This window comes from Bos indicus, chromosome 26 (genome assembly GCF_029378745.1).
Source record: "Bos indicus isolate NIAB-ARS_2022 breed Sahiwal x Tharparkar chromosome 26, NIAB-ARS_B.indTharparkar_mat_pri_1.0, whole genome shotgun sequence".
Lineage (NCBI taxonomy): Eukaryota > Metazoa > Chordata > Mammalia > Artiodactyla > Bovidae > Bos > Bos indicus.
In genome coordinates, this window is record NC_091785.1 from 3,648,248 (window position 1) to 3,655,002 (window position 6,755).

The 6,755-nt window shown below is 41.4% G+C and overlaps 1 pseudogene; it reads right to left on the reverse strand.

Annotated features, from left to right (window-relative positions):
* Window positions 1–1,016: 1,016 nt before the first annotated feature.
* LOC109578958 (transcriptional adapter 2-beta pseudogene) lies at window positions 1,017–6,362 on the reverse strand (annotated as a pseudogene).
* Between the last annotated feature and the right edge of the window lie 393 nt (window positions 6,363–6,755).

The window sequence follows — 6,755 nt, forward strand, 5'->3', positions numbered from 1 at the left end:
CCTGAGTCTGGTTCAAGACAGTGACCTAGTGAAGCAGTACCCAGGCTTAGAGGCCTCTACGGGCCCCTCCCACCGTGGCCTAGCCAAGTGCCTGTTGCCACCCAAATAAGACACATAGCCAGTCTCAGTGAAAGAGGTACTTGCTACTGGGGTGAAAACTCTGGAGGGAGCTAGTACCAGGACTCAAAACTCTCAGCCATGAGTTTCCTAAAATGAGTTCTTCCAGATACAATGCACACAAGCTTTAAGAGCAGCAAAAGCACCCCTAGTAGAAGAAGCTTAATGTTCTGACAGTCTGTGTTGGTCCCTGCATCCCCAGAGACCTAGGGGAGCCTGCTGAGGGCTGCTGCTCCTCCCATGGTGAGCTCCCCAGCAGTCGGTTTGGGAGTTACAAGCTCAAACTCTGCCACTTCCAGTGGTTACCGGGAAGCTCAGTTTAGCCAAATTGTGCAACACCAGATTCCTCCTTGAAAAGTCCTTGTGGATGCCCACCCTATCCTTCCCTGGCCTCTCTTTCACCTACCCTGCCCAGCCCCCACCTAAAGTGCCACATGCCAGGCTGTGCCAGGCATTGTGGGTGGCTGTGGGCAGCTGGCAGAGCTCAGGTCATAGGGTGAAGCTGGTAGCACTGCAGGGAAAGATTTGCCTCCACCCACAGCACAACAGTCATGAACCAATGGAAAGAAAGTCACAAATAAACATGAATTTTCAAATTTCATCATAATATTCTCCAAATTGAACACTTAAAGGCAATTGTCATCATAAAGTACTAGGTTTAGGACTAAGTTAAAATATACATGTATTTGTCTCCTCCTTGATCGACATAAGATTGTTACTATTACTTCTTCAGAGAACTATATAAAGGATTTAAATCCTAAGGGAAAAAAATTAATCAACTTGTTAAAAATGAGCAATAATGGGGGGGAAAGGTGTTTCCTCTCCACCCCTCCTCCTACACCCCTTGCCATTTTGGCTTACAAGATTTACAGCATCATTCCAGCTTTCACAGCTACAGCTTAGGAAGGATCCCTGGATATACTTAAAATCCTTTTCTTGAGGACTTTGTCCAAAGAGCCCAGAAGCTGGCTCTTAGAGGGGATGTTTGCCTCTTATGGAGGTGGTTCTTGAAGATGATGGTCTTCATGGTCCTGTAGCACATGGGGATTAAGTTCAGCGAGCTGGAGAGCACCTTCTCAGCATCCAGTAGGAGCTTGGAGCTGGGCAGGTTCTGGGTGGCAGTGGTCTTGCCATCCTAGCCATCCTCCTTATCTCACTTGGTGCCTGCCTCAATCTTGTTCTTCTTCCTCTTCTTGCACTTGTGCTTGGCCACCTTATGCTTAGCCAACTCCTCCATCTTGGTGATGCCTTTGTCCTGGTTCCACTGCAGCTGCCAAATCTTGGTGCACAGCATCTTCTTTTTGTGCATGTTATGGAACAGGTTGTCAAACTCCTCACAGGAAATGAACTGTGTGAGTGGCTGAAGCTTCAATCACAACTTCTCCTCCCTGGTGATCTTGTGCTTAGCCTCCTTCTCCTTGTTCTTGCCTAGGAAGGCAGGCACCAAGTTGTAGTCACCTGTGATTTTTTGCACTGCTGACACTCCTTGAGTTTCTGCAGGCATGTGTCCTTATGTGCGAGCTTCAGCTCTATCTCCACATCATGGTAGTCTTAGTTGAGAGCCAGCTGATAAAGATCTCAGGGTCCTGGTCATACTTCTCTATCCTGTAGTTGTCCCACAGGGGCAGGTAGTCAGCTGTTGCTGCTCAGCCAATACTTCCTGGGGAGTCTGGAAAGCTTCAGTGTGAACGGCCATATCCTCCCATTTTCCAAAGCTAAACTGCTCAGTGGCATCCAGCAGCAGCTGTCCTTGTGGCCACCAGCTGATAGTGTTACTACATCCAAGCTCGTTCTGCAGGCTGCATGACAGGCCAATGAATTGGAGACGAGGTGTTGAGGCAAGATGTTATTTGGTAATTTGGCTGACCAAGAAGATGGCAGACTAATGTCTCAAAATAACTATCTTCTTCTGGATACTAGGTTCTTTTATGGATCAGAGATGGGAAGAGAAGGGGAAACAAAGTACAAAAGCCATTAATCTTGCAAATATCTCCTAGAATGACAAGTCTCAAGCAGTAGATGTGTTCATTTCTTTCTTCTTGCCATCCACAGGTGGGCAGGATCATGAACAAAGGCACTTTAGTTTAAGAGTCAGGCAGAGAGGCCGAATTCTCTGAGGCAGGCCATTATGTATAATTATAATAACCAAAGCAACAAAAAGACATGTCAAAGAAACACTTCTAACATGGTATCAGAATTGGATTTTCCTTGTAACGGTAGCCATGATAGCGGCAGTGGTGGCTGATCTCTGTACCAGCTGAGAAGCACTCAGAGCACACAGCTCAGTGCCCTTGCAGTTGATACAGCAGAAGTGCAGTGAGCTCACCTCCACCAGGCAGTACAGACAGTACTTCCTATCAAATTCCACTGTCTTACTCCACCTGCCTCCTTGGCCCCCACTACTGCCACCCTCTCTGCATTTTTTAAAATTGGGGGTACAAAGGTATTCTCACGCAAAATAGAATCCAAACTTTATTATTTTAAACATATAAACCTATAGATGTTGTTCAGTTGCTAAGCCGTGTTCCATTCCTTGCAACCCCATGGACTGCAGTACGCCAACCTTCTCTGTCCTTCACTATCTCCTGAAGTTTCCTCAAACTCTTGTCCATTTACCTCAATCAAAACTTACCTGAATCTAATTAGAAAATAGTAAGCTAAATAAATTGTCCCATGTTTAAGGTGGATTGATATGCTTTATAAATATAGTCTTCCTCTTCTTCCCTCTCTTGGAATTGTATACATACATTTGACATGACTGAACTTTATTATGAAAGATGCACAATTATATAGGGTCCTAAAGTCTTGGTTTATCATTTACTTATTTATATTATCTTCTATTTGGGAAACAAAATATAAAATCTGAGATTAAAATAATTACTTTAGAAAGAAAACAAGGTTGTAAAGAATATCTTAATTCTGCTTTGTGTCAAGATATGAACATCATATATGCTGCTGCTGCTGCTTCTAAGTCGCTTCAGTCGTGTCCGACTCTGTGCGACCCCATAGATGGCAGCCCACCAGGCTCCCCCATCCCTGGGATTCTCCAGGCAAGAACCCTGGAGTGGGTTGCCATTTCCTTCTCCAATGCAGGAAAGTGAAAAGTGGAAGTGAAGTTGCTCAGTCGTGTCTGACTTTTAGAGACCCCATGGACTGCAGCCTAGCAGGCTCCTCCATCCATGGGATTTTCCAGGCAAGAGTACTGGATTGGGGTGCCATTGCCTTCTCTGTCATCATATATGAATGGAGCACAAATAACAGTGCAAAAGTATACCCTACTGAAAGTATAATTAGACCTATAATTTAACACATATGTATTTTAATTGTTTTCCTTTAACAAATGAATCACTCCTTTTTTCCTAAAGTTGGATTGGTTAACATTTTCATTATAGTTAAATACATATAAGATTTTCTGTTTATATGTAGAATATTTTATAGTAACCATACTTTTTCAAAATAACTTTTAAAAAGAAGCTTCAGATGTTCACTTTACAAGTGTATTACTTTTCCCTAATATATGCAATATAGTAAACTTTCAAAAACCAGGATATGTGAGATCATTAACCATCAACATTAAGTAAAGTAAGCCACAACCAAATAATAGTTTGAAATATAGAACAAGTTAATCAGAAGGATAGTTTTCACATTAATATAGAGTAGGAAAAATCATGACGTCAGAAAATTCATGTATTATGGAAAGTTTCCATTGTTATATGTATTTCCAAAATATGAATGCTATCATTGAGACAAGATAATAGTTTAACATAAAGATAGAGACACTCACACACAAATACACTCCAAACTTAAAAACTATTGGGCATAAAAGGACACTGTCAACAGAATGAAAAGGAAACCTACAGACTGAGAGACAATACTTACAAATCAAATTTCTGATAGGGGATTAATCCAGAAAATACAGAGAACTCCTACAACTCAACAACAATCAGATTTTAAAATGGGAAAAAGACCTGAATTTTTTTTCAGAAATGATATATAGATGACCAACAAGCATATGAAAAGATGCTCAATATCATTAATCACTAGAGAAATTCATATCAAAACAATGAGATATCACCTTGTCACAGGAAGGGGAACCCCTTCCAGGGCCTGAAAGAGGGTTCTTGTCTAACTCTTGGAAATTAATTCTCTGAGGAGCCACACATCCTGACAAAGCAAGAGACTTTATTGGCAAGGGGTGCTGGGTGGAGAGCAGGAGGGTAAGGGAAACCAGGAGGACTGCTCTGCCACCTGGCTCACAGCCTCGGGTTTTATAGTGATGGGTTAGTTTCCAGGCTATCTTTGGCCAATCATTCTGACTCAGAGTCCTTCCTGGGGATACACATATTGTTCAGCCAGTATGGATACCAGCAGGGATTCTGAGAGGTAGTAAGACACATGGTGTTTCCTATTGACCTTTTCCAAACTCTTTTGGTTAGTGGTGGCCTATTGATTCCATGTTCCTTACCAGGACCTCCTGTCATAAAATAACTCATGCAAATGAATACTGTGGTGCCTGGTCAGGTAGATTGTTTCAGTCAATGTATCCCCTAACAACTTCACACTTTCTAGAAAGATTATTATCAATAAAACAGAAAGTAACAAGTGTGAGCAAGGATGTAGAGAAATTAGAATATTGTACCTTATAGAGGGGAATGTAAAATGGTACAGCTGCTATGGAAAGCAATATGGTGACTCACCAAGAAATCAAAATAGAATTAACATATGTATTGGTCTGCTCAGGCTGCCATAGCAAAATATCATGGACTGGGTGGACTTAAATAACAAAAATCTATTTCTCACAAGTCTGGAAGTTGAGAAATTCAAGATCAATGTACCAGTGGATTTGGTTTATGGTAGAAAATCTTCCTGGCTTGCAGATGGTTACCTACATTCAGAAAAAGAGAGAGAGAGACAAAGAAAGACAGGGGCTAAGGAGAGGGAAGTTTCTTGATGGGTGTAGCGTTTCAGTTTTGTAAGATGAAATGGTTCTGGAGCTCTGTCGCACAATAATGTACATAAACTTAGCACTCCTCAACTGTATACTTGAAAATGGTTAAAATGATAAATTTCATGTAATGTATTTTTTACCACAATTGAAAATAAAAATGTTCAATTAGGTCCCATTTGTTTATATTTGCTTTTATTTCCTATATTTTAAGAGACAGTTCCAAGAAATTATTGTTCTAAGTTATGTCAAAGTATGTTATGCCTATGTTTTCCTCTAGGAAGTTTACAGTATCTGATCTTACATTTAGGTCTTTAATCCACTTTGAGCTTATTTTTGTATATGATATTAGTGAAATATCATTATTTTACAAGTAGCTGTCCAGTTTTCTGAGCACCACTTGCTGAAGAAACTTTCTCCATTGTATATTCTTGCCTCCTTTATTGTAGATTAATTGACTGTCAGTGTGTGGGTTTATTCCTAGGATTTCTATTCTGTTGCACTGATCTGTGAGTCTGTTTTTGTGCCAATACCATACCAGTTTGATTACTGTAGCTTTGAAGTTGTTGGGATGCATCCTGCAGGGCTACAAGGCCTAGGATTGCCCAGATTCAAAACCAAAGAAAGAGCCCAGAGTCAGTCACAGACATATCAATAGTTTACTTGCTAGCAAGCTCTTACATGTCTGAAGCACAGTCCTGGAGGGACACTATGCCATGTGTGTGTATGGCAGATGGTGGACAGGACTTGCGGGCAGACTTTGCTCCTGAGAGGAAGAGTTCACCAGTTACAGGGAGAATTGAATCAGGTTACTTCATTGGTTACCTGGCAGAATGGCATGCCCCTCACTACGCTTTTGATGAGCTATCAATGGTGATGTTCTGATCTAAGAGTTAGAACAGTCACTAGCTGGGGTGGGATAAGTAGGTAGGAAGTTCAGTTAGATAAGTAAGATGTAGGTGAAGCAAGTACTGATCAAGCAGGGGGTGGACAGAGAGCAAGAGAACAGTCATTTGGGGTGGCCTGACCATATACTGGCTTCCCATGTGGCTTAAGTGGTAAAGAATCTGCCTGGCAATACAGAAGATGAAAAAGACGCAGGTTCAATCCCTGGGTCAGGAAGACTCCCTGGAGGAGGACATGGCAACCTACTCCAGTGTTCTTGCCTGGAGAATCCCATGGACAGAGGAGCCTGGCGGGCTACAGTCCATAGGGTCACAAAGAATCAGACATGACTGAAGCGACTTAGCACGTACATACGCACCACCATATACCAGTATAGTCTGAAGTCAGAGGGCATGGTACCTATAGTTCTGTTCTTCTTTCTCAAGATTGTTTTGGCTCTTCAGGATCTTTTATGTTTCTATACACATTTAAAAATTTTTTGTTCTAGTTCTATAAAAGTGTCCTTGGAATTTTGTTAGAGATTTCACTGGATCCATATATTGCCTTGGGTAATGTGGTCATTTAAAAATATTAGTTCTTCCAGTCCATGAACACAGTATACCATTCCATCTATGGTCTTCAGTTTCTGTCATCAGTGTCTTACAGTTTTCTGAGTACAAGTCTTTTACCTCCTTTTGTAGGCTTATTCCTAGGTTTCTACCATTTTGATGAAGTTGTAACTGGAATTGTTTCCTAAATTTATTCTTCTGATAGCTTTTCGTTAGTGTATAGAAATGCAACAGATTTT